Below are 9,832 nucleotides of genomic sequence, written 5' to 3'. Positions count from 1 at the left end.
TTAGCATAATGTCTTCAAGATTCATCCATGTTGTAGCATGTGTCAGAATTTCATTCTTTATTAAGTCTGAATAATATTTCATGGCATGTATATACCAGATTTTGTTTATCCAATCATCTGGTCACAGAAATTTGTTGTTTCTGCCTTTTGGCTATTGTGAATAATGTAGCTATGAACATTGATGTAGCCAATGTCTGTTCAAATAAGAGAGCAGTTTTTAAATAGAGAAGTGCATCTGATTCATCCAGGACACATTTTCAAAATACATATGACAAGAAAGTGGGAGACTATAGAGGCTTTGATTCAACAGGTGTGGGGCGAGATTCCAAGGCATACATCTGATTACAAATCACTGCTCTGGTGTATCAAGAAGGCACATAAAAATTGAGATTAAAGTTTTAAAAGAGGTCAATGGAACTCTCTCCAGAAATAGCCTAATCTAAGATATTATTTCCAAGAATTTTTTGTGACTAGAACCAAAGAGTTATCATTATGTTTCACCTGGAAGACATCCAGAAAGTATGAGGTGCTAAAGTAAAACAGTTGTGATGTTAGACATTATTATTTGAGATAATGTCATGATAGAAGCTTTAGTACTGACAATGACTACCCCATCAGAAAAGCAAAATTGGTGGTAGTTGGTCAGTGGATCTACAGTATTGTCCAATAGAGGGCAAGCTCCGTTTCTAGGAGTGGTACTGATAATTTTGAAAAACTTTATTGAAGTATAATATAAATACAAAAAGGTGCACCCCTATTATAAGTGTATAACTTGATAAATTTTCACAAACTGATCCCCTTGTGTCACTAGCACCCAGATTAAAAAAGAGAATATCGGGCTTCCCTGGTGGCGCAGTGGTTGAGAATCTGCCTGCCAATGCAGGGGACACGGGTTCGAGCCCTGGTCTGGGAAGATCCCACATGCCGCGGAGCAACTAGGCCCGTGAGCCACAACTACTGAGCCTGCGCGTCTGGAGCCTGTGCTCCGCAACAAGAGAGGCCGCGATAGTGAGAGGCCCGCGCACCGCGATGAAGAGTGGCCCCCGCTCGCCGCAACTAGAGAAAGCCCTCGCACAGAAACGAAGACCCAACACAGCCAAAATAAATAAATAGCGTTCCCTTAAAAGAAAAATAAAATTCTCCTGTGTTAAAAAAAGAAAAAAGAGAACATCACCAGCTTCCCAGAATCCCCCTCGAGGCTCTCTTCCTGTCATAACCTCCCACCCCATCCCAAGGTAACCACTGTCCTGACTTCTAAATGGCATTAATTAATGTATTATACAATCTATGCTCTTTTGTGTCTGCCTTCTTTCACTCAACTTCATGTTTGTGAGAGTCACCCATATCGTTATTTGGTTGTAACTTGTTCATTCTCATTACTTTATAGTATTCCATGTGAATACTGTTTGTTTTTTGTTGTGTTCATGTAGGAAAATGCCTGAAGTGTATAAGAGCAATTCATTGTGTTGATGTAAATACATGGGAAAAGACCTTAAAAATATCTAATGCCTCTAATTCTAACTCTGTGCTCACCATGATGCAAACCTCTGATTTGTCATTTGAGACTCTACATGATATTATCCACCTAAAAGGAGAACCCTGAGCTGATGGTTTAACAGTTCTGGTGCCAGAGATTCCCTTCTGTAAGTTAATAAACAGAAGTCTAGAAATAGAACTCTGTGTCCTATGAGTTTATTTGGCATGAACAGATTCCCTATGGTTCTGTCACCTCTAGGTGAGTTGATAAAATTGAAGTTTTTGAACCTTCAAATCTGAGATGTAAACTCTCAATGAATCTAGGTCTGAAATAACCTGATGGCAGGACTTCTCTGGTGGTGCAGTGGTTAAGAATCTGCCTGCCAATGCAGGGGACACTGGTTCTATCCCTGGTCCGGGAAGATCCTACATGCCGCGGAGCAACTAAACCCGTGAGCCACAACTACTGAGCCCGCGTGCCACAACTACTGAAGCCCGTGTGCCTAGAGCCCATGCTCCGCAACAAGAGAAGCTACTGCAATGAGAAGCACGTGAACCACAATGAAGAGTAGCCCCCGCTCGCCGCAACTAGAGAAAGCGCACGCCCAGCAACAAAGACACAACACAACCAAAAATAAATAAATAAAATAATTTTTTTTAAAAATTGAAAAGAAAAAGTTCCTTATGAAATTACCTGATGGCAATTGATCTGAGCTCTATTGACCTGAACCCTATTGATGTGAACTGTAAAGACCATCTACTTTAAATGTACTTCTAACCGTGTCTAAATCTATCATTTCTCAAAGTATAAATATCCTGGAAAAGGATGCCAGTTGAGAGCCCAGCAGAAAATAGAACGCATGCTGAGTTGGACTGTAGTACAGAATGTCACAAAAACTCTGTTCACAGAGGCTTGGACAGAGTTAAGAAACCTAGCAGGAATGTTGAGGCAGCTAGGGACCAGCAACAGTGGGAAGCTGCTCTTATCCATAGGCAGAAAGAGCAACGATGTCCCGTAGTCCAGTGAGGGCTGGAGGAGTAGAAAGGGGACTGCCTAATGGGGGACTCTGGAACTGCATCACCAAGTCCAGGAGGGAGCTGGGGAGAAAACACTCCAACCCTTCTGTTGTCCTACCATCCAATCTCCTCCAATGCCAGGGAGGAAGGGAGCCTGTTGTGCAGTCCGTATGGGTCAGTCTTCCAGGACACAAAGCGGGGTGGAGAAGGGTGGAGCATGGGTCTCCAGAGGAAGTGGCTTGGCATACAAAGAAAACCAGTATAAATGGATAAGCTGTATGTGGTATATCACTGACTCCAGGACATGGGGAAAGAATAACACTAAAAAAAGACACTATAATCAAACTTTTTATAAAATTTATATTATTTTTCTAGGACCTCACCCTTGATTTTAATTTCACAATGTATTTTCTATGCTTCTGTTTCACTTTAAGTCTTCTTTGATTAATTGCCGCATCACCTGCTACCTCTGCATGACCTTGAACTAAATCGCAATATAAGCTCCTTGGCACAAGTTTCAATAATGTTACAGCTTCTGGGAAAGATGTATTTTCTTTGGCCAAAAGCTACAGCATCACTCATAGTCTTCTATCCCAAAAGAATCATGTTTTGGGTTGGAATTTTGAGCCAAGTGGAAATGCTGGGTTTATCCGAGATAAATATTTGTTCATCAACAAGAGAAATATGCCAACTATAGTATACATTTTGGATTTTTAAAGCATTCCTCACATTTCTTACATAATCAAAATATTATCCTTCTGGGGGATAGATCTCTTTCTGTATCATTAAGTTCATTTTGGCCTCTCATCTCAAGAAATTGTGAAGATATATTCATTCAGAAAGCAAATTGGGGCTCTTCCTATATGAATATTATTAAAAATGCTATAAGGAGTGGTGGTATTAAGGAAGATGCTGAAAAGATGAAAACAATAAGAAAGTAAGAAACAAGGAAGGAGAAGTAAAAGAAAAATGTCTCTTCCAGTGCCAGCAGGTCATAGGAAAAGAAGGCAGACAGAGATAGGAGCAACCCAGATGTGTCTCTCAAAATATATGCCCTCTTCAGGCTCTGGCCTCAGGGGGGTGAATATGTTAGGGCAGGGACTCTTGCTTTGATTTATTTTATTTATTCATTTATTTGTATATTTATTTTATTGGGGTAAAAGATACATAGCATAAAATTTACCATCTTAACCATTTTATATATTAAATACATTCACATTGTTGTACAACCATCACCAAAACCCGTCCCTATAATTCTTTTTATCCTGTAAACTGAAATTCTATACTCATTAAACAATAACTCCTCATTCTCCTCTCCCTTCAGCCCCTGGCAACCACCATTCTCCTTTCTGTCTTTATGATTTTGACTATTCTAAGTACCTCAAGTAAGTGAAATCATATAATATTTGCCTTTTTGTGACTAGCTTATTTCACTTAGCATAATGTCTTCTAGGTTCATCCATGTTGTAGCATCTTGTAGAATTTCCTTCCCTTTTAAGGCTGAATAATATTTCATTGTATGTATATAGCACATGCTTTGAGACACAACTTTTAATTCTTTTGGGTATATATTCAGAAGTGGAATTATTGGATCATATAGGACTTCTATTTTTAACTTTTTGAGGAACCACCATACTGTTCCACAGTGGCTGTACCATTTTAGATTCCCACCAACAGAGCACAGGGGTTCCAATATCTCCACATCCTCATCAACAATTGTTGTTTTCTGTTTTTTTAAATAGTCACCATCCTAATGGTTGTGAGGTATCTCATTATAGTTTTTATTTGCATCTCCCTAATGTTTAATGATGTTGAGCATCTTTTCATGTGCTGATTGGCCATTCAAATATCTTCTTTGGAGAAATGTCTATTCAAGTCCTTTGCCCATTTGTGAATTAGGTTGTTTTTTTTTTTCTGTTGTTGTTGTTGAGTTTTAGGAGTTCTGTCTATATTCTGGGTATTGATCCCTTATCATAGATATGACTTGCAAATATTTTCTCCCATTCTGTGTGTTGCCTTTTTACTCTCTTCATAGGGTATTTTGATGCACAAAATTTAAAACTTTGGGCTTCCCTGGTGGCGCAGTGGTTAAGAATCCGCCTGCCAATGCAGGGGACACGGGTTCGAGCCCTGGTCTGGGAAGATCCCACATGGGTTCGAGCCCTGGTCTGGGAAGATCCCAGATGCCGCGGAGCGGCTAGGCCCGTGAGCCACAACTACTGAGCTTGCGCGTCTGGAGCCTGTGCTCCGCAACGGGAGAGGCCGCTACAGTGAGAGGGCCGCGCACTGCGATGAAGAGTGGCCCCCGCTCGCCGCAACCGGAGAAAGCCCTCGCACAGAAACGAAGACCCAACACAGCCATAAATAAATAAATAAATTTATTAAAAAAAAAAAAATTTAAAACTTTAATAACATAACAAAAACTCTGCTCCTTTACAGTTCTATTCCCACCACATTAGGTTGTTGATGTCATAGAATTACATCTTTATACACTGTGTGCTCCAAAACATAAACTGATAGTTCTTTTAAATGCATTAGTCTCTTAAATTATATAGAAAACAAAGTTACAGTGATACTAGCTGTTACATTAATTTTTTTCTTTAAATGTGTTAGTCTCTTAAACCAAGTAGAAAACAAAAAGTGCAGTGTCAAACAATTGTTACAATAATACTAGCTTTTATAATTACTCATGTATTTACCTTTATTGAGATCTTATTTCTCTGTATGGCTTCAAGTTACTATTGAGTGTCCTTTCATTTCACTTGCAGGACAGGTCTAGTGGTCACAGACTCCCTCAACTTTTGTTTATCTGAGAATGTCTTAATTTCTCCCTCACTTTTGAAGGACAGTTTTGCTAGATATAGAATTCTTAGCTGGCAGGTTTTTTTTTTTTTTTCTTTTAGCATCTTGAATATATTAGTCCACTCTCTACTGGTCTCCAAAATTTCTGGTGAGGAATCTGCTGATAATCTTAGGATTAATCTGAGAATACCTGGTATGTGATGATGTGCTTCTCTCTTGCTGCTTTCAAGATTTTCTCTGTGATTTTTGATAGTTTGATTATAATGTATCTTGGTGTAGGTCTCTTTGAGTTGATCTTGCTTGGACTTTGTTGGGCTTCTTGGATGTTTATATTCATGTATTTCATCTTACTTGGGAGTTTTCAGCCATTATTTCTTCAGATATTTTCTCTGCCCCCTTTTCTCCCTCTTCTTCTGGGACTCCCATGATGCATATGTTGGTTTGTTTGATGGTATCCTACTAATTCCTTAGGCTCTGTTCATGTTTCTTCAATCTTTTTTCTTTCTATTCCTCAGACTCAATAATTTCTATTGTCATATTTTCAAGTTTGCTAATTCTTTCTTCTGCCTGCTCCGATCTCCTCTGAATCCCTCTAGCCAATTTTTCATTTTAGCTATTGTACTTTTCAGCTCCAGGATTTCTTTTTTTCCCCAGGTTTTCTGTCTCTTTATTGATATTGATATTTCCATTTTGTTCACAAATCATTTTCTTGACTTTCTCTACATCTTCCTTTAGTTCTTTGAGCATCTTTAAGACAGTTGTTTTGAAAACTTTGTTTAGTATATTTGCCATTAGATCTTTTAAAGGAACAGTTTCTGTTGATTTATTTTTTCTTTTGAGTGGGCTATACATTCCTGTTTCTTTGTATGCCTTGTGATTTTTAGTTTAACATTGAACATTTGAATCTAATAATTTGGTAACTCTGGAAATCAGATTCTCTCCCTTTCCAGGGTTTGTTGTATTTATATTTATATTTATATTGTTGCAGGCTGTCTCTGTGCCAAGGATCAGACCGAGATGTAACTTAAGGTCTTCGCAGGTCTTTTCTGAGCCTTTCCCTGGGAATGCACAGTCAGCTTCTAATTTTCTCCATAAAGGCAGTAGTTTTTGAATGCCCTAGTTTTTAATGTCTGCCTCCTAAAAGGGGAAAAAATGAAGGGGGAAAACGGTACCAGCTCTTTAAATCCCCTGGAAATCACTTCAGCTGGATAGGGAGGGGCTTGCATCAAGGAGAGGGTAGGTACAGCAACAATGGCTACCCACCTCTTTGTCTGCACCTCTGTGATCAGAAGCAGCAATCAGTGATCAGAGTACAGATCCCTGATATTTGGAGGACATAGTCTTTTTTGACCACCCTGTTTCCTGTAAGCTGTGTGCAAGCTGCTCTAAGAACATGTATATAGCTGCCAGACACATGGCTGGGTGTGGGAGTTGGGTAGCTGCTACTGTGCTAGGAGCTAAAATTGGCCAAAATTAACCACAATTTGCCATCCAAGTCTCCCCTGGAGGTTTCAAGCCTTCAACAGACTCCAGTGCTCTAAAATAGTTACATCAGACAGATTCTGATAGTGCAATCATTGTCTAGGTGGGGAGACAGATTCCTGGTGCTTCCTACTCCACTATCTTCCCATAATCTTCTTCAATTTATATTTAAGGTTTAGTAAGGAGATTGCCTCACAGGTTGCTCTGGCACCAACCTGAGGGCAGCTGCATCAAAGTAAGTTCAGGAGTACAGTGTAGTTAGAGGGAAACCCTGAGTTTAACCTTACTGAGTCTACCTCAGTTTCCTTGTTGTGTATAGGCCTCAGAACTAACCACATGCTGATGAGGAAAATGAAAGCAGCTGCACTGAGAATAGCGTGACTGTCATAGGGCCAGCAGTGATGAAAGATGAGGTGATTCCATGGTAGAGCCCAAGGGAGGCATAGCCCAGGCCATGGAGTAGATAGCACACATGACAGACATTTAGAAGCGTCTATAGCAGCAGCAGCAACTGGGAGGAGGCCCAATCAGCCAGGGAGCAATGCTGGGCCTACCAGAACCTGAGAGATCAGATGATGAGTCACAGTAGCCACAGGCTTCAGCAGACTCCATCAGCTGAACACCCAGAGGTGGGACCAGTTGGCTTTCCACAACCCAGGCAGTCCAGATGGCCACTCCCCATGAGAGGCCAGCATAGATCCAGAGGATGCCATGGATCCAGCTCCCCAGCTGCTGCCACATGATCACATAAGCCTCCACTTCCACCTCTTTTCACGGGCACTATCCTGGGTGTGGGGGGAAGAATCTGGGAAACTGAGCTTTTTTTTTTTTTTTTTTTGCAAGGGCTTTCTCTAGTTGTGGCAAGTGGGGGCCACTCTTCATCACGGTGCGCGGGCCTCTCACTATCGCGGCCTCTCTTGTTGCGGAGCACAGGCTCCAGACGCGCAGGCTCAGTAGTTGTGGCTCACGGGCCTAGTTGCTCCGCGGCACGTGGGGTCTTCCTAGACCAGGGCTCGAACCCGCATCCCCTACATTGGCAGGCAGACTCTCAACCACTGCGCCACCAGGGAAGCCCGAAACTGAGCTTTTTTAAGTTAAAAAGACAGAATTAATCTAAAGAGACTCTTTAAACTTATCAGACTAATTTTACCAGGTAGGCTTTCTTTCTTAAATCCAAAACAAGATTTTTGTTACCAAGAAGAAAAGATCAAATCAAGGACAAAATAAAGAAATATAGAAGTATTAATGACAATAATATCTTTGCAATGGAATCACAAATTTACTCACATTTTATATTAGTCCCTGAAACACTTAATTCTTTTTGAATGAATAAATGAATGAAGCTCATAAAAATAACATATTAAACAAAATAATTTTGGGATGGGGAAACACTACTGTAAAATATCTTAAAAACAAGGTGATTATCAACATAGCCTCTGATACAGTAAGATACTATTTATCCATCTCCCATTTCAGCAACTCTATACTTACTGTTCCTTCTTCCTGGAATGTTCTTCCCCCAAATGCCTGAGTGCCTGAGCCTTTACTGCTATCAGATCCTTATTTAAGTCATTTTCTCAGGGAGGCTGTCTTCCTCCCCTATATAATATTCCACCCTCTTCAATCCTTCCGTACAAATAACTCCCAAATATGAGTGCCTTAACATGAGAAGTGTTTATTTCTTACTCCTGTCCTGGTCTGGGCGTAGGTGCTATTCTCCTGGGTGGCTTGTCTCCAAGCACTGCTCAGAAAGCCAGACTTCTTTTATGTTGTAATGCTGCCATCTTTCAACATGTAGCCTTCATGGTCTAGGGAAGGGAGAAGAGGAGATAAGGAAGGTACATTGCATAATTAATCATCTCAGTCTAGAAATGACCAACATTAGTTCTGCTCACATTTCACTGGATAGAACTAGTCACATGGCCACTTAATCATAAGGCAGCCTGGAAAATATAGAAGCACATAGTGATTGGTAAGAACCAATATATTTGCCTTCTGGTCACCAAATATCTATTTGTTCCCCTTTTCCCTGTGGCAGACAATGAGCTAAGTCCCCTTGTAAAATATCTTTCCTTGAGTGTGGATGAGATTCGTGGCTTGCTTCTAACCAATAGAATATGGCAAAAATGATAGAATGTTACTCCATTGATTAAGGTATACTGTATAAGACTCTGTCTTAGAAGACTGGAAAGGTAGATTCTCCTGCTAGCTTTGAAGAAACAAGATGCCATTAGTTCTAGAGCCATAAGGAAATGAATTTTGCCAACACATTGAGTGAGTAGATTTTTGCACAGTCAAGCCTTCAGATGAGAATGTACCTCAGCAGACACCTTGTGAGACCATGAGCAGACATCCCAATTAAGCTTTGCCCAGATTTTCAACCCACAGAAACTGTCAGGTAATAACTGTGTGCTGTGTTAAGCCACTAAGTTTGTGGTAATTTGTTATACAACAATAAAAAACCAATACATTCCTATATTTAAAAATAACATTCATTTTTTCACTAAGGAAGAAAATACAGTCATTTTCCCTAGATCTTTGGGTGATGTGCAGTTCTCTCCATCAAGTCCAGATGTGGTGACTCCTGGTATAGCAACTTAGGGTATATAGCAACCCATGGTCAAAAGGACAAGAGATCTGCCTCCTCTGAAATCCAATAGATAATGGACACCCACAATAGATACTCACATTTGGGGAAAAAAAGAATGGAAGACACACAGCAGTCTCTTGTCCAGAGTAATTCTGAAACCCTATGAGTAGGCACTGTGATATATCCCCACCTGCCCTGGCAGTTTGGGAAGTTTCATGATTAAATTCTGGTTCTGCCCTCAGGGAGGACCTCCCTTGTACGTTGTTCCCTCTACCTCCATCCTTTCCTTTTTCTCCTCTGTGAGGTTCTTTCTTTCCCATTACTCTCCCTGGCCACATATAAAATGAGGGATCTCCTTGGTGGGGTGTGTATAGCATTCAAAACCTGCTTCCTCACATGGAAAATTGTTCTGAAACTTAAACTGATAAATAACTTTTTAGTCTGGGTGGGCTAATAGTTTCTCTG

This window comes from Eubalaena glacialis, chromosome 1 (assembly GCF_028564815.1).
Source record: "Eubalaena glacialis isolate mEubGla1 chromosome 1, mEubGla1.1.hap2.+ XY, whole genome shotgun sequence".
In the NCBI taxonomy this organism is placed as follows: domain Eukaryota; kingdom Metazoa; phylum Chordata; class Mammalia; order Artiodactyla; family Balaenidae; genus Eubalaena; species Eubalaena glacialis.
Note: the sequence above shows the minus strand (reverse complement) of the source record.